Source organism: Polyodon spathula, chromosome 3 (assembly GCF_017654505.1).
Source record: "Polyodon spathula isolate WHYD16114869_AA chromosome 3, ASM1765450v1, whole genome shotgun sequence".
In the NCBI taxonomy this organism is placed as follows: Eukaryota; Metazoa; Chordata; class Actinopteri; order Acipenseriformes; family Polyodontidae; genus Polyodon; species Polyodon spathula.
In genome coordinates this window covers 66,170,422-66,192,344 of record NC_054536.1, presented here as the reverse complement: position 1 = coordinate 66,192,344, position 21,923 = coordinate 66,170,422, and the positions used below count along the sequence as shown (strand labels likewise).

Here is a 21,923-nt window from a genome sequence, read left to right as displayed (position 1 = left end):
GATTCTCAAGTTTCCATAATTTTGACAGAGGAACAGTTCTGCTGAATAATAACTCACAACAGCCAGTTTTTTGTGTCTTAATGGCACATTGCAGCTGCATTAAAAGAAAAAAAAGTTTGTACTAAAGCTAAGCACTTAACATTAATTTTTAAAAATCAATTGACCAATATTGAAGAAAAATAAATTAATTGCTTAAATAATCAAATACAATTTACACACACCAGGGAGAAACTGATACATGATTCCAATACACTGCTCTAATTAAAATAAGCAGCTTCCATTGAATAATATGTCCAGCTACAGTATTTACAGTATAAGGCAAATTTCAGGCATCAATACCTTTAATAGCTAATAACAAAATTACCTCTCTCAAATTGTTATAAGAGCAACAGCTGCCTTTTAAAAGCTAGAAAGAACATTTACATTGTTAAGATTATTAAGCATCTATGACAGGAGCTTCTATTAATTTGTAAATCTGCTAAAGTACCTACTAGAGCTAATATATCAAACCCGTTCCAGCTGCTAACTTAATATTGGAGTTTAGAAACCTATCAGGCAAAATCTAATGCCACCCTTTAGTTTTACCTGTGACCTAAGATATGCTGAGATGGAGATCTTGTCTTCATACTTCACAGCTGTTCATGATTCTCTCAGTCAAATTCAACCAAGGGTGTTGGCACCATTTTTTTTTTTTTTAAAGCTGTCACCACGTCAGCATCAAAGCCTTGTATCACAGAAACCATTTGAGGTAGTGACTCCATATTTGACAATACAAACTACTCGATAAAGTTCCATTACAGTTGGAGTACAGAAGAAATGAACCTTTTCACTGGCACATTGTTTTCACATTTTACTTCATGTTTACAAACCATTTGATTGGATTTGCCTCTTAGATTATGCTACCGTTTTGGTTCACAACAACTCTCATTTAAGTTATTAAACATTGGTCACATTTTTTTAAATTAAAGTTACTGTTTTTTTTACCCAGTTGAACCAAACTATATTGAACAATTGATAATAATGTAGCTTTGCAAGCTCTTTTTACCATGGTGTGTGATATTTTCAGTTGAACAAACAGATTTTTTTTAGGGATTGATTTTGAACAATAATTTTTGTGAGCATGAAAGGCTGACTGCTTTAACCATGTAGGATATCTTCAAATCTCTACTTAAAGTTATGATTTTTTTTCATTTGGAAGGTCCACACTAAGTGACCTACAGCTATGGCCAAATATTACCTAGAATTTTACGATTGAGACGTAATAAAAAAAAAAGTAAACTATAGGAACATAATGTATCTTTTATTTAACATCATGTTAGATTCCTAAATATCACATTTTTTTCATTTTTGTCAGTTTTTTGTTAGTATATGGAAAACTACAAAGTGTGTAGAATGAGCCAGCAGTCTGTCCTTGATTACCGTGGGTCACTGGTAGTCTTGGTGTCAGGAACTAAAACTATAGAGCTTTTATATTTTGTATGTAATAGAATATTTTGTGAGAATTAGATTTGTGTTTGGTTTTAAAATTCAATTCAAGTTGTTCAATAGGTTATTTTTACTGCATATCTAACTTTTTTTTTTTTTTTTTTCTAGTTTTAGTAATTTCAGCCTGTGTTATCACCTATTATTTAGGATTTAATTTCTTGTAGCTACTGACACTGCTGCTCAACCCCATGACCCCTGTCAAACAGAGGTATACAGTGCCTATAGAAAGTCTACACTCCCTTGAACTTTTTTCACATTTTGTTGTCACATGGCTACAGAATCTCCTGAGTGTTTTTTTGCATACTTCAAACAGGATTCAAGGTGGGCTTTCTTGAGTAATGGCTTCCTTTTTGCCACCCTACCATACAGACCAGATTTGTGGAGTGCTTGGGATATTGTTGTCACATGCACACTTTGACAAGTCTTGGCCATAGAAGACTGTAGCTCTTGCAAAGTTGCCATTGGCCTCTTGGTGGCCTCTCTGATCAGCCTCCTTGATCGGTCATCCAGTTTGGGGAGATGGCCTGATTTAGGCAGGGTCGTGGTGGTTCCAGTGATCATTATTGACTGGAATTTTTAATTTTTTTTAATGGCATTTTGAATAACAGGGGCATCACACACTACTTTATAAAACATTATTGTAACCTTTATTTTACACTTTTCTCTTTAGTTGCTGAAACCAGCTTTGTCACCATAGAATAAGTCAATATATGTAATGAATCCATTTCATGTTTAGGGCTAAATCTTGCTGTTTACTAACACTTAAAGAATAGTGGACATTGAGAAACTACAGGTGTGTGGCAGAGAGAGACCGAATCTGGGTCATAAATCTCCCTCCCGACCTGTGAGGGTGCTGTGTAAAGGGAACAGGGTGCCCTGGAATGGATGGGCTGTTAATTCATTACAGGGAAAGTTAGAAGTCGACCATCCAGAAAAGTGGCAGAGCCACAGTACTGCAAGCCATTGCCTGTGCATAGGCATAAAAGATGGTGGTAATTTCTGGCCACTACATTTTTTTTCTAAAGCTACTGCCTGGTTATTTTGCCAGCCAATAATGGGCTTAGATGTGATTTACCATCACAGATTAATAATTGGTTAGATGTTATCTAACCAATTATTAATGGTATGCAAATGAGCTACTTAAAACGTCAATGGCATACACCGTCTGTTTACACCATCGCGTTATGGCTACAGGACATGTCTTGATACAGACAGGTTATCCGAAATATTGAGATGTCAGGTTAAAAATGTTTTTTTAATACATGCACACACAGGTGGACGTGAGTGAGAGGTTAAGTTAGGGGAAGTGTAAGTTTTCTGATTAAAAAAAACAAAACATTATGAAATCTTTTAATATCTTATATGCACAAGCCTTCCTGTAAACACCAAAAATTTGATTGTTCTCATAGTTCATGATATTTTACTTTTGGTTAAGAACAAAAGGATCCTCTAATGTTAGCACATGTTTCCTTTCCATACACAGGAAATTATAGAAGGCACTGGAGCGTCAGCAAGCTCCTGTTATTTTTCTCATGTTTAAAACTTTAATTTGAATGATGAATGGCATGGAAAGTCAGCATCACACAGTTACATTAAAATATAGTTAATTTTTAAATGGCAAAAAAAACAATGTCTATGTTTGTTACTGTATTCCCTCAAATACCTGCACAATTGATTCAATTACAATATATACAATAATAATGCATCTAAAATCTGTTTCTCGTTCAGTACACCTTACCATACAAAAAGCTTATTTTAAACTAAAATAAATAAATACAGCTAGATTGAAAAATCCTGCGTGTCACACAATACTACTCAGTTTCATAGTGAAATTGGATTACAAAACGCTACACATTTCTCGCAGTGTATTTATAGCTACTAAAATACAACTTTTTGATCTAACTAGACCTACAAGAATACAGTCCCATTTGACACGGATATGTATTTTTCAATATAAATAATAAACACCTGTACCTGCTGGGGGACTTGAAAATAAAAAAAGAATTTACTTTATTATGGCTTGGTGGAATGCTATGGAAAATAAGTAAAGCTAAGACCTACCTGTTTTCTTTACACGGACAGTGGACACCGAAACCTGCCATTTTCTCCACAGAGCAATGAATAGGCTACAAACCTGATTGTTATGTTTTCCAACCAGTAACCCGGTGCATAGCACTCCCGTACATAGCAACAGTGCTTTACTCAGGAGCACTTCCGTGCATTAGCCTATGGTGTATAACACTTCGGTGTATAGCACCGTTTCATTTAGTCTGGTAGGTATGGTGTTTCACGACTGTGTGAGGTGCGTGGCCAGACATCCTCCAGAGGATGGCCACAATATGTACGTCCAGTGCCTGGGCTCTGAACATGTCCAGCTGGTGCTGACAGACCACACCTTTTTCAAGGTGTGTGCCGGCTTCCAAAAAAGGACCCATGCTAAGTGGGCTGACCGTGCTGATGGTCATTCCACCTCTTCTGGCTCTCCGAGACCTTTGTTGTCGCTCTCGAAGAGCACCTGTCATGAGCCTTCTTCCGGTCCTAGTGCCCAGTCTGTGTCTCGCTCCCCCGAGCCTAAGACCAAGAAGCCTAAAAAGCATAGACACTCACCAGATGAGGTTGTATGACAATATCAACGCTGTCCTGTGCCTTTCACATTTAAAGAAGGCTTACAGTGCCGGGGCACTGGCAACAAGACTAGCAAACACCACTAGTCTGCTGGCCGTGTACCAGACGCATCTGCTGCAGGACCTGTCTGCTCTGCTTTCACCTCATACCATTGACGAGCTAAGGCTAGTGAGCGACCAGCTGCTGCACATAGCTAGGCACAGTGACCAAGCTATAGGACGCAACTTGAGGGCCCTTGTAGTTGTGTGGTGCCAGCTTTGGCTTTCCCAGGCCAGGGTCCTAGAGACAAGGTGTTGCTGCTCAATGCGTCCATCTCCCCCCGGCTTCAATCCAGTCATGGAGGCAGTGCTGCAGTGGTCTCACCAGGACAGCTCGCAAAGTACTCCAGGTACTTTCTGGTGCCAAAACAGGACGGCGGGATCTGTCCCATTTTGGATCCCAGAGGCCTGAACAAATTCCTGAAGGATAAGAAGTTCACTACCCGTCACATTGTCCAGTCCATCCGGCCTGGCGACTGGTTCATGACCTTGGCAGAGAGACTTCCATGTTCCGATATGTTCAGTTCACAGAAAGTATCTTTGCTTCGCCTTTCAGGGGAGCATGTACGAGTTCTGTGTTCTACCCTTCGGTTTGTCTCTGGCTACCAGGACCTTCTCCAAGTACATGGCTGCAGTCTTGACAGTGTCCTCAATTACTTGGACGACTGGCTCATTTGTGGCCAGTCAAAGGAGCAAGCCATGTCTCACACGGCTCTGATGACGCAGCATCTTACCAAATTGGAGAAGAGCTGTCTGCAGCCGGGTGCAAGTGACGGTCTTCCTGGGTATGTGGCTGGATTCCTGCTCCATGCTCACTTGCCTGTCGGACGACAGGGTAAGCGCATTGAACCCTGTCCGTTCGTGTTCCATCTCAGACAGTCAGTGCAGGTGGTGCTGTGCCAATGGTTGCTAGGCCTGTTAGCCGCATCCTCCTCTGTCCTCCCTCTCGGTCTCCTCCATATGTGCCCCTTGCAGGCGTGGTTCAATGCCCAAGTGGTTCACCCGTCCCGAGACAGACATTGCTGGCTGATGGTGTCTCGGTCATGCTGGCGGGCCCTGTGTTGGTGGAAGAACCCTCACCACCTCCGCGGAGGAGATACCATGGGTGTTGTGTACCGGGGGAAGTACTGAGCACGGACACCACGGACATTATACTAGTGCGCACAGACAATACCATGGTCATAGTATATGTCAATCACCAGGGGTGGCTGCAGTCCCCAGGGTTGCACCAAGCTGAGTTCTGGTTGCTCACCTGGGCACAGATGTTTTTTTCTCTACCTCAGGATGGTCTGGCTATGGATTTGGTGGATACATAAAGCATGTTTTTTCATTGACTAAAATTCCGATTCATGGAGCAAGCCTGTAACTTCATACTTGTGGGAACAACTGAACACAACCATCTAGCGTTGTACTGACAATCAATGCATCATTCTTTGACAGACTATTAACAATCTGTTGACCAATTGGTGTTTCTGAAAAAAAGGGATTTTGTGCGTCTGTCTATTGATAAAATGCTCACACTGCAAAGATACACAAATCTATTGGATTATGTTGCCTGTGGTTAACACATTCAAGAACCAGGGGGTTGTCAATATGTGACCTGAACCTAATGATTCATGTTCCAAAGAAAATTGTGTTTTTTGTTTATTTTAATGCTGTTGGATGTCCAATCAGTGCAGACCTTCGTCTGCTGCTCTACATCTGTGTGACATGAAAGATAATTGCAGAATGCTTACAGTCCAGATAAACTATGGTTTCCCTTGTTATGAAGTTCTTTGAAGCTGCAGTCAGTTTCATGATAATTGATAATCTAATCTCTGCCAGGTCTGGTGTTTCTTTAGCCTGCTTTGGAACAGAGAAACGGGAAATATTACAGCATATGCATGGATTGTTGAATACATACTGTAGGTCATCAGGTTGAGATTACACATCACAGGGTACATGTTTAGCCAATCTAATCTTTCTTTATGAACTGCTTTCAGGCAATTTGTCACACAAAATGTACGCCTTAATTACATATGATAACTGTTTATTATATAGGTTTAGGGGCATGTATTTGATGACTATTACAAGCTGAAAACATACACACCTATAGAAATTAATTATCATATGATCTCCAAAGCCATTGTATGAGAAATATAAAATAAAAATGCAAAAAACTTTATTGTAAAACAGATTATTACTTGTCATTTGTGTCTACATACAATTTGAACAGCCCATTAGCAAACTTCCTTGACCTAAAACCATATTACCGTTAGCTATTTTTATGATAATATGACTGTGCCTTCAAGTGGTCAGGACTGTTAACCAGACATTGATATTACTGGGAAAAATCGGTTTAACCTTTTGCGGTCCTATATTACAATTTTCCCTTTCCAGTCGTTCTAAAAGACACAAAGCACAGGTCTTTAGTCGTTTTTTCTCCAGAAAAAGCAGAGAAAGCCTTTCAATGGCCGAGTGAGACCGATAGAAGGCGAAAAAAAAAACAAACAAAAAAAAAACAGGCATATCTGAGTAATACACATAACCCCTGCACCACAGAGATAACACAGACACAAACAAAAAAGTAGCTGCTTCCACATCCAGTGCTCAAAGAATATCATGGATATGTGCAGAGCTTTTTGAGATGTTATAGTAATAAAATATTGACTTGGATTGCATTGTTGAGGAGTTTCGTGATAAAACGAGTGATCAGGAGAGGATTTATCAGTATGCACAACTATGAAGAGGTATGTGAAAAATACAGCGAACAAGGGGTGGGGCTTGTCTGGAGATGCAATACTGAGTGTCCCTTTTGCCATGCCGTAACTTTTAAATCTGTTTTACTCTGGGGGGAAAAAATAAAAAATAAACAGTGTGTGTAAAATAAACAACTCGTGTGAAAATAAATTGGATCTGACAAGCCTGACAAGCGCTGAATAAATTGACTGCTAAGGTTTAAATTCCTAAAATAATAAGCTCCATGAGACCCCAAATGCTGATTGGTTGAATCTGTATGTGATCAGCTCAGTTGGGTTTCCATCTACTGAGCCAATCCATCTCCCTTTTTGTGTGCCAGAAACTAGTACAGAAGAACAGATGTGTGATGCTAGGAGGACAGATCCTTGCCCACATGCCTTCTGTCACTTGGCAGAATCGTGGAATCTAGGATGTTCTTGCACATGAAGTGATCTATTGTTTCTTTAAACAGGCACTTTTCTCTAACATCTTGGAGCTTAAGTAACCACCAAACTTGACAGAAGGCACAAGGCACTTATGCATCCAGGCCTTCACTAATTTATGCCAAACACTAACTTCTCAATTGTCAGTCAACTGTTTTATTTATTATCTCATCACTGCATGGACCATTAACAATTCTGAGTTGACCATATGAGCTTTGACAAAAGCAAACACCTTTGAGTGTTTAAGGGACAGTATGTGCTAACAAACCAATCTACTTTGTATCTGGGTTACTGATTTTCGGAATTAGGCATTGGGAACATAATTAGACATTTTGGTAATGGAATTGTGCAGTGCTGTCTTAATTCAGTTGAGTTAATTCATCATGTGACTTCACTTGCATTTCTCTGGTGAAACTCAACATGGCAGCTGCACCAACGAAGAAAACCAAAAGACAGCGCTAAAACATTTTCTGATAATCTATATGAGGATGGTTAGGATACTATTCTGCAAATGTTGGTGTCATTCGATTAATCATGTGCGAGTCAATACCATTAAGATCATTTTGCCAGTTGTAAACACGTGGAGATCTTGTTTTCTAAGTGTAACAAATGCAAAGCACTGCATTCTTCTATGCTGAATAACTTAAACTTAAGGTCTGCACTCAAGGCGGGGCTTTCTCGAAGTAAGTAAGCTAAATTAAGTGCATATTTAATTATTGTTTAGTTTATTTCTTTCCACTCTACCTGCATTTAATAAAGCTATAATTAGCAATGTTAAACCGTGATCTTTTCTTAATTAAATTACATTATCTGACGATGAAGAAATGAGCTCAAAGCTATTTTTCTAGCTATACGTTCCTTAAAGGAAATCGATCGCTTTACTGTGTAAAGGATGTAGTCACCGTTTGTTTCATTAAGATATTCTGTCTGGAAACACACCTCTTGTTAAATTTAGCAAATAACAAGGCAGAACTAGCAAAGAAACAATTGGCAGGATTAATAATGTGTTTACATTAAAAGGGGCACTATTTAAATTGGGAGTGTCTACTGTCCCCACAGATGCATCTGTGGCACTGCTGTCCCTGCAGATTTTGTATCCAATCATAGACGATTTTTATCCAGTCACAGACCTTCATTGTTTGGCTTTAACTTTAAGATAATGAAATATGAAGGGAGGACACCTTTAGTTTTTATGAATTTAGTACCAGTTTTGATACATATAAAACAGAATCATGTTCAATGTGGAGGGTTGATAAATCAACAATGGCAGAAGTGCAAAATAAAAAACTCAAGAAAAAAACAAATTTATATTGAAAAATTTCCCTTTGCATACATCAAGTTTGTCTGCATTCACCATGGCAAGCCAAAACCAAGAGGCAAAGAGGTATGCATGGTTACAAGGTACAGTATAGAATAAATATAATATGTATTAATTATATTGTACTTTATTAGATATGAACCGGGAGGGTGTGTCAAATTTAAGAGTGAACGTACTGCTAGTAATGGTCGTGGAGGTCAGGTCCCTGAATGATAGCTAAGAGCTTTTTTAAAATGATAGCTAAGAGCTGGTTTTATTAGTGTGAATGAAAAGGAGTTTTATAGTAGCCTACATGTATTTTATGTACTTTCACGACAGGGACTAGTTTGAAACGGGAGGGAGATTTAAGTTTAAAATATATACATTTTGCTAATTAAACTGTTCAGCTTATGTGGTAGTAAGTAAAGCCAGACCAAGATAAAACTGCACGTATAGGGAAATTAAAATTACACATAAAAGAAAAAGGTGACTTGCAAGTTTTTCTTGTACAGAAAATTTCCCCGGAACAACTAGATGTTGGTATTGCCAATGGAAGAAGAGCAATCAGACAATAAAATGGAAATTTCCTTATGGCCCAGATGTTCTGTTAACAGCGTTTCATACAAAACAGGAAAAGTGCTGTCTTAGCAGGAGAAATACAAGAAAGCTGTTGTAACAACAAATGAGCTTGCTGCTCTAGTTCCAAGACAATCAATAACAGAATTCGGAAATACAATGACCATACTTAACAGTATATGCAATGCATGGAGAGGAGGCGTGGGGGTGAAGGTGCTCATGGTGATCAGCTGAAAGAGGACCCTTCTGAGACACCAAATGTGGTGGATGCATAAATAAGTTTGGATGTACCTCTTATTGGAGAAATAGCCATCACAGAAGAAACAGAAACAAAAGTAAAAGTGTCTACTGTCACCTCGGAGCACAGCAAAACACTAAGCAATGAATCCCTTGTCTTTCCTTCAGAAATAGGCTTGCTGAAAGACTGCCAGAAGTGAACCTGAAATAACAGACCAAGCAAGATTGCACTGGTGTGTTTACTACATCACAGAAAATGCAGCACACTCTAAGCAGTATTGTATTTGTATATCATTTTTTGCACATAGCTTTTTATGTAGTGCTTATTGAGGAGATATGTCTTTGCATATTTAAGTGCCCTGGTTAAATGTGGGATATACACTACAGGCCAATAGGAAGGAACAAAAAAAAATGCAAGTATATGTAAATGATCCTTTATAGAAACTTCACAAAAGTTTAGGGATAAGGGTTTAAAGTGTTATATATTCATAGAAAATAGTTCCTTATTAATGGTCTCATATTTTATTCAATGTCATTTTTGTGCTTCTGTTAATAAATCTGCATATCAGATACTACTGTGGTCCCTTCTACTCATTGTTGCTGCATGATTTCCTTTTTAAAACACACAATTATGATTTATTTAGTTTGGTCGATCTGATTTTTCTTTTTAATAGGATGGTATTTATTTTCGACTGAATTAATGGGCACTTCACAAACAATTAATGCTTAATGCTGAGAGTACCTTTCTTACGTACTTTAAATATGGTTAATAACAGTTTGGCTAACAACTTTGTACATTTAAGCAAATAGGCTTAAACAAAAAATATCTGAAAATAGTCTATATTCATCATTATTACTAAACGTTAAGGGAAATTAATAATTACAGCATTATGAAAATAACTACTAAGCATGGTTGTAATTGACATGTTATCATTTTAATCTGTATTTACTTACCTGACCTTCTGCCACAAACTTATACATAATTTCCTTTTTAGGCTAAGGAGCACAACATTAATTGAAAAGATATAGACCGATTATGTATAGGCTAAGGAGCACAAACATAATTGAAAAGATATAGACTATTAGGATATATATTATATAATATATCTTATAATATATATTTTATATTATATATATATATATATATATATATATATATATATATGTAAGATGATTACTAATCCAAAAATATGTTGCATTAGCACAGTAAGGGCCATTTTTAGCAAATATGTGTGCAGCTGCTATCGCTAGGGCAAAAATGGCTGTGTTTTCAAAGCGCTGTGATAGCGCATGGAAACGTGGTTTAGAATTCGGGTCTCATACGTGGGCTAATGCACATCAAATAGCAAATCATGCACCCAGCCAATCAAAGCATAGTGAGGGGAGTAAGGTTACAACCAATAAGGATTCAACATTCCCTTTAAGAGGATTTGTGTGTCTGCGATAGCGAACAAGGGTATTTTTTTAAAAGACCTTGTCTGACCTGCCTGGCACTTACAGCATCTGCAACCTCCAACACTGGGGCTTCAGGTTCAGCATCTGCTTCCATCAAACCCTGTAATCTGATTGACAATACAAAGTATCACATTACAAAGTATCACATTATAAAATATCACATTAATCCAGTGCGAACTCCATATTTGTTTTATTTCTCTTTTTCTCTCTCTCTTTCTCCCTGGTAGCTTCACTGGTATTTATAGTCAACAATTTAATTTGTGCACAGTTTAGACCTGGTCTTCACATGTCAACTGAAACGCAAATGCTAACAGTTGATGGTTTGCTAAATCGTTACATTTGTATTTAAATGAAGACACTCCCCAAGTTCAGCCCATGTCAAGTGTTGATGCTAACTTGCTGAGAGGGCACAAAAACACGTGTTGCTAAATCACATATGTGGGCAAAGTCTGTTTGCCCAAAAGTGTGACTGATTCTGGTGTGCTAACTGTCCGCAAAAGTGTTTTGCTATTGCCATTTAAATTAAAATCAGGTGATACACAGCAGAGAACCAGTGTAGAGCAACGAGTCAGTCAACATGCCTGTTTTATCAATGTGTTTCATGTTATCCTGATTATTGTAATGCTATTAAAATGTCAAACTGCGTTTGTGCAGTAGTATAAATAAGTTCACTCTCATATGATATTGCTGGACTGTTACTAAGCTGTTTAATATGTTTTTATTGTTATTGTATGCCAACAATAAGCTAAACAGTTCTTTTCAAAACAGCTTCATTTGTAGACTGAACTACAGTGTCAGTGGAAGACTGTAAAAATCATTCTCACAACAGTGTTGAACCTTTGCTTTCTGAATTTTTTTGATATAAATAAGTTTTCCTGCTTATTTTTATGCCAGCAATGAACCAAATGATTTTTATAAACATTAAAACATGTTTGAAGAGTCTTCAGGTGCTTTACTTACTTGTACAGCAACAAGAATCTGATTGATAATGTTGGCTTTAAAAAAACAAAAACAAAAAAAGAATTATGATAATATTTATTAATTTACTATTTTAACTAGCAACATTATATTTATGTTCAAATGACATGCTTAATGAATGACATGCTAATCAGCAGCCCTAGGAATCACAGCATCAACACAATGGACTTTAGATTTTCTACTCTATGTGCAAATTGGAACTCAATTTTAAATGTATTAAAAATGTATTAAAAAATCCCAGGCCTCTGTGGCAGAGTGTCTCGACCCTTTATGTTTATAAGTGTTTTATGTTGTACGTAATGTGTTAATGTTGGTGTTTATGTATAAAATACACGGGATATGAACATGGGTTACGAGCATGAGTGTTTAAAATATATGTTTGTATTTAGGCACGAGGATTGCACAGCACTTCAAGTGCAAGTAAAATGTAATATGGGAGCACAAGAAATTGCACTTAGTTAATTCACGTGCAGTTGTACCGAGACTCCAATTAAGTGATTGATTAGCAATCGAGTCTCGGTACAGCTGCATAAAAGCAGCATGTTTTTCACTCACTCTGGGTTGTGTGTTCAGAAGTGGTGAATGGGTGAGAGAGAGGAGAATTTAGTTAAAATAACAATTGCTACAGCATGCTGGAAGTGCCAGCACGGTACTTGTTTAGTGTTCGTCCACTCGTTTGTCTGTCTGTTTAGTGTTAGTATGTTTTGTTTGTCTGTTTATTTTGGCTTAAGTGTTGTGTTCTGTTTTGTTCAGCATCTTATTTTCTGTTTGTTCATTTATTAAATGCTGAGCGCAAGCAAGTGCTCACCTTCACCAAAACTCCACGTCTCTGTCCTGTGTGTTGTTCTTCCTGGTCTGACATCACCACTACAGTCATCCTGGTCATAGCCTCTTTGATTTTTTGCAGACTACATAATTACCAATGGAATTACTGCAGTTTCAAAGTCATGAAAAGAAAAACAACAATTACATTTTAAAAGAAATAAGAAACAACTTAAATCACATACCTGACTTATTAATATCTGGTTTGGTAATTTTATTTGGTGCATTGTTCCTGTCTGAAAAAATTGAGCTTCTGACAATTTGGAGCCAATAAAAAGGATAACATGAGTGTATTGGATCATATTATTGTGATATTATGGATTCTGTGTCAAAATCTATCAACAATACCACCTTGATGCCATTCTATCGACTACCATTGAGACAGAATTTTTTCTTCCATTGCCTCAAAATGCATTGTATCTCCACTGCATTGTGCACCATTTGTTAAGAGTGAGTTAAGGCTATCATGTTTAGCTCCACCGTTATAAACCACAGCAACCACAGTAAAAGCAAAGCAAATTGTAATGCAGAATAGTGAAAGTAGTGTAGAGCATTGGCAAGCATTGTAAAGCCTAGAGAGGTATTGTAAAACTTTAAAAACATGGCAAACCATGGTAAATACATGAGACAGCAGCATGGTCTACATGGAGGAAGAACCTGGGGAATTAAGAATAGGAGAGACGTGCTTTGTAACTTAGGAAGGGGTACAGGGTAAACCGTAAGATGGTGATGGTTGGATGGTGGTTGGTTGTAACTTTGTATCTATTGTTGTATTCATCTCGGTAATCACCACATTGTAAAACTAGGTACTGTAAGACACAGCCACGTTTTGCACAGATGTCAGTTTTCTCTTGAAAGTGTTGGTTCTGGGTATTTAAGAACAGGTGAGATAGGGCACTGTGACTTTGACACTGTGATCTCTTCAAAATTTCAGATTGAGAGATATATATTACATATAATCTAATCTAGTTGATCAAAGCAATATATATAAAATACATTTAAAAAAAAAAAAAAAGATTTTTTATGTATTTGAAGTACTCAAGCAAATAACTTAATTTAAGAAGTAAATGGAAGTAAATACAAATGAACCTTGTAAAGTGCCTTTCATGTATATTTATCCCAAGGCACTGTACACAGACTATTAAAACAATCATCAGCAGGCCAGGCCAAGCAACTATGGTTTAAGTCTTGTCTTTAAAAGCTTGATAGAGCCAGACTCACAAATAGCACTTCTTGGCAGATAATTCTACAGTTAAGTAACATAAAAGCTCTGTAGCAGTGGGACTTCAGATACTGGTACTAACATTACTGATAACCCCAGGAAGTGAAGGGATGTGGTGCCAGCAGTGTTGGGTGTACGCCAGTATTTTGATGAATGGGTTTACATTTGTCTTAAAACTTGTTCATCTTGGAATGTATCTGTTCCAGCTTTCCGATCATGCTGTCACTGTTTCAAAACACATTGCTCCTCACTTCAGTTCTTATTTATTTATGTATTTATTGCAGTCTTCAGCAAACATACCTAACACAACTAATTTCACCTTCAATTTGTTTTGTGTTTTATATAGTGGATATGTGACTCTTCTAGGTTTTTTTTTTTTTTTAAGTGGATCGTTTGTAAAATAGTAAATAGTGACTATTTTTTCTCATGCTATGGTATTTTATATGGGCTTTTATTTCGATATACCGTTGTGTTAACTTTATCCACCCAGTTCTTATTTAATGTATTCTGGGAAAGAAAGAAATACACATTGCCACATTTGGGTTGTTGAAAATGTACAGTATAAGGTGGTAATCCTCCTTTAGAGCTCTGGATGAAATATTTGCAGAATAAATAACAGAGAATATTAAGAACTGCAGCATATTCATATTTTAAAGTTTGGTACTATACTGTTTTTTAAGCTTTTAAGTTAAAAAAAAAAAAAAAAAAAAAAAAATTACAGGTATTGGTCAAATGTACCAGTATTCATTACAAAATCCTCCTATGGCAGAAAAATGTAGCTCTATTTATCTTTTATGTGAATGTTAAAATGTTCTGATGGTGACATTAATACGAAGCTTTGAGTCTGACAATAAGAAACGGGTAAACTGTAGGACTTGGATATGGTACAGTATGTATTATTTTTTACCTGTCGCACACACTGACTGCTTTTTGGTCCTGACAGGAAAATACTAAACTCTCCCATTTGTGTGTATTGCAAGTGCTTGTTATCTGGAACCTTTGTTCAAAGGAAGAAAGACACAAATTCTGAAGTCACCTGGAAAGATCAATGGACTTATAAGGTTTTAAAAACCCACATGTTGGAAATATGGATCCTGGTGTGGTGTTTAGGAAGTGTAGTGTGATTAGTGCATTTGTTATTGCACTTTAAAGAGAGACATTACAGGCAGATATAACCTCCTAAAGTGCCCGTCAAAGAAACATGTTGTATTATGTGCAGTTTGCGCCAATACTGCATAAATAATATAACTAAAAGCAGTAAAAAAAGACACCTGTTAATCAGTAAAGCACAAGTCAAGCCAAAAAGTGTTGCTATACCAGCCAAATTAATATACCTGGCAGTTAGGAATGCCTAAATCACTAATTGGACAGCATAACAAACTGTGTTGTATATAAAATTTTAAGTAAGGACAAATTGACCTGCTTTGGGAAGAAAGGATTAATTACACAGCATTAAATAGCCTATAACCAATCTACTATTAAATAAAAATGCAGAGCAGATTTATCTAGTAATAATGCTACGGTAAGGCCATGGCAACTGTTTGTTTTGGAATCTTAGGAGTTTTTTGTTGTTGTTGTTGTTTTTGTCTGTAGATAGAGAATGTTACAAAAAAAATTCTATGTTTAGCTTCTTTGCTGTTTCTTTGTGGTAATAAACAATAATGTTAGTCAGTCTTGAATAAAAAGTAGGATAATGAAATAATTCCTTGATCGGACCTGCAGATGATTTGCTACTCAGCATGGTAGCTCTGCAGTGTCCTTTGAAGTCAATCACAATGTACAAAACTATTTGTTAAGCAACATCTTTGAAGATTTTAATCAGCTGGTAACCCCTACAAACAAGTTTAAATTTAAATTGAGGTTTCAGTTCTGGCAGGTAAATGATATGCCTGAATCTTTTCAGTGTCAACAATTCATAACATATATATTTTCTTATCCTTCTTTTAGCCTGACTTGCCTCACTATATTATAAACCTCTTCAGATACATTAGGCCAACTATATTTCAGGGCACTAATCACACTTTTTACACTTTTCCTATTCTAATAAAGCAAAGGCATTTCAACAAATGTATATATTAATATTTAAACACATTCGAACATCATGGAAATAGAAAAACAAATTACCTGTACCTTATGTATTCAGTATTCTTCAAAAGCTGATTTTGTGGATTGCATAAAAAATAAGCAATCAGTCAATAACTTGATTATGTGGGTGTGCTTCCCTTGTACTGTAAGTTACCTGCATTAATACAAATATGTTGTTATGCATCTGTATCTTCTAATTAAATAGAGTATTACAAGACAGCCGTTTATTCTAAAAGCAGAAGCGTGTTTCTGGGCTGAGATCACAAACGCCTGTTACATTTGTGCTGTTAACATCTCTGCGGGATAAACAGATGATGATCAAACATCCCTAAACTGAATTGAGTTACAGATTTTTAATTCTAAATCACACCATCTTTACTATCTGATGAAATAGTGACTGTGGCACAGTAAATGAAAAGTACCACTTGACTTTCGCACTGATGTTGAAGTCACCGTCATACTGCCTTAAAGTTATTGTTTAGATTAAAATTTAATTAATACTATTGAAATCAGCAGATCTGAACATATTACTAATGCAACAACACAGTAATACAGTATAGATGCACAATTGATAATTACATCACATGCCATTCTGTTACATGTTGGTTGAAAAATATGACTGATAGTTATTTTTGTTGTTGATCCTATTACAGTGCACACTATTTTAAGATCTTATGGGTTTGCTGTTTCAGATTTAGCGCCTGATCAGACATTGTTTGTATGTCTGAATACAAATTCAATTCATCCATCCATAAAATATTGTTGCTGGGACCTAAGCTGTTCTCACTGGTGCATTTTTCGCAGTCTGCCCCCAAAAGAAATCCTGTGAGCTACGCATTAGAAGTAGAAATGACAAAGGAGGCCAGAAGGAGAAAGAAAGACAGAATTTAATAAAGTTCAACAAGGCAGAAAGGGCAGCGCTAGCAGTGAATAGTGTTTTTTTTTTGTTTTGTTTTTACAACCTCTGCCTACTTAAACACTGTTACACTCCAACCTTTTATCTCTGTCTGCATGCATCAAAAAAAAAAAAAAAAAAAAGACTCATACCCATTTTATGAGAATGTTGACTGAGGGTGGTCACCATCTGTGCAAACTGTCTGAAACTGTGACTTCCTCAGTCTTACTCATAGCCGAAGAGAAAATCTCACTTTATTGCTAATATAATGAACATCATTTGTGACAGAAATAGCAAGTTATTTTTCCAGTGAAAATATTTCTGTGTAGTGCTAGCTTGACCCAACTTGTACCACACAGTAGATGGGTCTGTTTACAGAGAGGTTGTCTTGTCATAACCTCACTTCTAGAGTCTTCTTTACCATTTCGTAACTGGTTCTTTTAATTTTTTTGTTCGAGTATCATACATCTTTATTCTTTATTTATCCCAAGGCTCTGTATTTTAGACACAGTGTTTCAATACCAGGAAATAGAGGTTAAACTTTAAGACAGAAAATGGTAAGCTTTGCTTTTTAATTAATTATCTTTGTAATGTACAAACATATTAAAAACGATCAGTTAACATGCACATTAATCTGTTTAATAGCAAGGGAGTATAAAAAAATCAAGCAAACATAATATACTCCAATGGAACTACAGAACACAAGGAAAACCGTATATATGTATATACAGTGCCTATAGAAAGTCTACACCCCCTTGAACTTTTTTTTCACATTTTGTTCTGTCAATGCCTCAGAGTTTCATGCATTTAAATTAGGATTTTTTCCACTTATCTACACACCATAGTCCACACTGTTAAGGGGAAATTTATTGAGAAAAAAATTATATATTAAAAATACAAAACTGAAAGATCATAATTGGATAAGTCTCCACCTCCCTGAGTTAATACTTGGTGGAAGCCCCTTTGGCAGCAATTACAGCTGTGAGTCTGTTGGGATAGGTCTCTACCAATTTTGCACACCTAGATTTGGCAATATTTGACCATTCTTCTTTACAAAACTGTACAAGCTCTGTCAAGTTCCTTGGGGAGTGTTGATGGACAGCAATCTTCCAGTCATGCCACAAATGTTCGATTGGGCTCTGACTGGGCCATTCAAGGACAATTACCTTTTTGTTCCTCAGCCACTCCAGCATAGCTTTGGCTGTGTGATTTGGGTCATTGTCTTGCTGAAAAGTGAACTTCCATCCAGTTTCAGCTTTCTTGCAGAGGGCAGCAGGTTTTCCTCAAGGACTTCTCTGTACTTTGTTATATAAATATTCCCTTCTATCCTGACAAGTGCCCCAGTCCCTGCCGATGAGAAACATCCCCATAACATATTGCTGCCAGCATCATGCTTCACAGTAGGGATGGTGTTCTTTGGGTGATGTGCTGTGTTGGGTTTGCTTTGCATTTAGGCCAAAAAGTTCAATTTTAGTTTTGTAAGACCACTACACTTTTTGCCACATGACTACAGAATCTCCTGAGTGTTTTTTTGCATACTTCAAACAGGGTTCAAGGTGGGCTTTCCTGAGTAATGGCTTCCTTCTTGCCACCCTACCATACATGCCAGATTTGGGGAGTGCTTGGGATATTGTGTCACATGCACACTTTGACCAGTCTTGGCCATAAAAGCCTTTAGCTCTTGCAAAGTTGCCATTGGCCTCTTGGTGGCCTCTCTGATCAGTCTCCTTCTTGCTTGCTCCTTCAGCCTGATCTAGACAGGGTCTTGGTGGTGCCATACACCTTCCACCTCTTAATAATCGTCTTGACCGTGCTCCAAGGGATATTCAAGGCCTTTGATATTTTTTTTATACCCATTCCCTGATCTGTGCCTTTCAACAACTTTGGGTAGACTTATCTAGGAAAAGAAAAAGAACTCTGTGATTGACCTGTGACCCAGATGTGAAAGGTGGCCATCTTTAAAAGGGGCAAGGGGAGTTTGCACGGAAGAAGTGGTTGGAGTTAATGAAGAGTGAGAGGGGTGTTTGCAGTCAAGCGTTTTAACAAAAGGAAATTCGTGTTTGGTCATAAAGTGCCTTTTTGAAGATAAAGAAAAGCCTTGGCCTTTGAGAGTGGAGTCTAGCCTCTAAGTCCAGTTAAACCAAAGTCTGTTGGAGAAGCTGACTGGCCATGTGCTCAGTGCAGAAGTAACCAGACCAAGTGAACCAGAATTGAATGACAGTTTCAGTGGAAGTGAAGTAAGTGAAGCAAAGCTTTACTTACTAACGCCTACGGTTTAAACAAAGCAACTGAGTAGTTTCAAAGAGACTGCAAAACCCCCACTCAAGAGCAAACCAACCAAGTGCATGTCGGGTATACACTGCCGAATGTATATAGTGTAAATAGTGGTCTGTGTGAAGTGTATAATAAAGGGTATGGTACACCAGAGCCTTACACAGGTAATAAATTTCACACAGACAGTTTAAAGACTACCACTAGTTGGTAGTGAAGATTTGAATTGTTTTCTTTCTGTTACCTTCACCTTCTAACAAAATAAATATTGCCAGCAGCTGAAGTTCAGCAATTACAGTTGTGGACATTGTAATCATCCACATAGATCATCCTATCATATATATATTAAATCCTAATATACTATTAATATCTATAATATCTCAGTATATAAGAATACCGATATATATATATCTATATATGTATATATATATCATCACTAAATAATCATAATATGCATCGATTTTAAATATGTATTTATAAAAACACTTATTATTTGCATAGAAAGCTACAAAGCAATTAAGCATGAAAATCAAGCTGAGAAAATTACCACTAACCAGTGATTTTCCACTAAAATAGCACGCAGAATATTGAGATGGACTTCACAGCAGACCCACTGCTCTAAATGACATGCAAGATGAGCTAATAGATCAAATACACTTCTAAAAGCAAGTATTTTTAATGAATGATATAAAAAGCTCAGGCTTTTATGGACTGTAGTCAACATGACATCACATGACATCACCACCACCCTGTTTGTCAATACTGGAAGTATTCACTTACCAGGCACCTAAACCTTAAAACACAAGGAGCTCATTAGCCTTTCACTCCAGTAAAAGGCGATCTCTCTTGATCAGACTGTACCTGCCTGTGTGATACCTAGTAGAACAGAGAAAACTTCACTTTTAAATGTGTTCAACTTCTTTTAAGACCATCTTAACCCTAAAAAACAAAAAAAGGTTTCTTACATTGAACGTATTCTTAATAATTTACCAATATGCTGCAAACCACATTAGTTTTAAAGCAGGAGTTCAAATCTTAAACAGTGCTTGGAGCATTTTGAATTATCTATCAATACAAGATTATTCCCGTTGCAACAGAACTAACTATGGGAATGCAATCGAATTATTAACCCAAAACAAATCACTGCTGATTTAAACAATCAGCACCCAGTTTGACACCCAACTTATTGTTTTGATTCTTAATTGCACAAAGAGAAAATGCCACACTAGATAACTAACTTGTACCTTGCACATTTGGTATGAGGCTGAAAAACTGCTGAATTGTTGTAGGATGTCAAACTCATAAGGAGATACTGTACTAAACACTTTAACAGAAGTGAAATAATATGTACTGTAAATCTAACCACTGCCCACTGTATGTCATTTTTTATCAGAGCTATATCCTTTTTTTTATAATAATGGAATTTTTTTTTATTTTTTTAACAGCAGCCACCAGCCACCAGCCACCAGCCACCATCTACCATCTATGGATACATTCCCCCCAAATAAACTTCCTGGAACAGATGGAGGATGATAAAACAGACTTCACACTTACATTCCACTGTGCAAGGACTTTGTTGTTTTACATAGAAACAAACAAACAAACAGTTCAGTTTAATCTAAAGTTATGTGTGTAAAAAAAAAAAAAAAAAAAAACATGGTCAATTGTTAGTGTCCTGTTGCAGTAATAAAATGTCTAGACAGCAATTAACATCAATTTCCCTCAAGAGTTTAAGCATGTCATCAGCACTAGAGCTGGGTTTCAGGGACCAATTGTCAATCCATTTTTTAAATTGAACCGTGTTTTCTTTTGCAGGACCTTTAGCCATCCTGGCCTGACAAGGGTGCTAAATCAGATAAAGCCAAGATGTTGGTCTGTTTTTGTCCAGCAAGCACCCCCTGTAAATGCAAGTTTAAGTTCTCCGTTCAGTTCTGCCCCTAACTCTGTTACAGTACCAATAGCACATTTCTTGATTGAATGTTAGTTGAAAGATTATAAAAAGAGATAACCTCAAATGAATTAGATATGTTAATTGAAAGATAAAAGAAGAGATAACCTAAAATGAATGAGATATGCATTTTTCATCATGACATCCATTTCTAATTAGTTTTAAATCCAGTTATATGAAATGTCCTTTAAGTTGTTGTCAGATTAATTTTCTATTTCCTCCATAGGCTTCTATAATGCATATTCCTGTATTATCTGTTAATATGTTTTCTCTGCTTTATCCTTTGTTTAACCAGGAAGTACCATTTACATTAAAATATATTTTACAAGAAGAGACCTGGGGCCAGTTGCATAAAACTATATTAGTCTAGTTTAAACCATTATACTAGTCTTACTTTGACAATTAGACTAGTCTAATGCAAGTTAGTCAGTTGCATAAAAATTAAGACTGACTGAGACTTATTGACAGAAGCTCTAAGTTAGCCTCCTCAACCCCAGGCTAACTTAGAACTTTTGTCAATGTTTCCATGGAAACCATTAACTGTGAGAAAGAAATCAATTGCACTAACAAAATTAATTATATAGTATTTTATTTTTTTTTTTTTACTTACAATAGTAAATAAATATTCACACATTTCTATAAATTACTAACAATTACTAAATAATATAATATTTTACTAAACGTTACTGTGGAATTGGATTTGAAACTTGGATTTAACAGTTTTATTTCAAAGTTTTATTTAATATTAAAAAAAAAATTAAAACAAGAAACAATTTAACATTTTTGTGTGTTGATAATTTGCTGCAGTTTACTGTTCTGACATTTTTG

The 21,923-nt window shown here is 36.6% G+C and overlaps 1 long non-coding RNA gene across 6 annotated transcripts in view; it reads left to right on the top strand.

Moving 5' to 3' along the window:
• Positions 1 to 21,718, top strand: part of LOC121313329 — a 49,727-nt gene extending 28,009 nt beyond the window's left edge. For all 6 annotated transcript variants that reach the window (XR_005949969.1, XR_005949967.1, XR_005949968.1 and 3 more), the window contains one exon: positions 20,593 to 21,718. This is a non-coding gene — a long non-coding RNA (uncharacterized LOC121313329). The remainder of the gene's footprint in view (positions 1 to 20,592) is intronic.
• Positions 21,719 to 21,923: the final 205 nt, after the last annotated feature.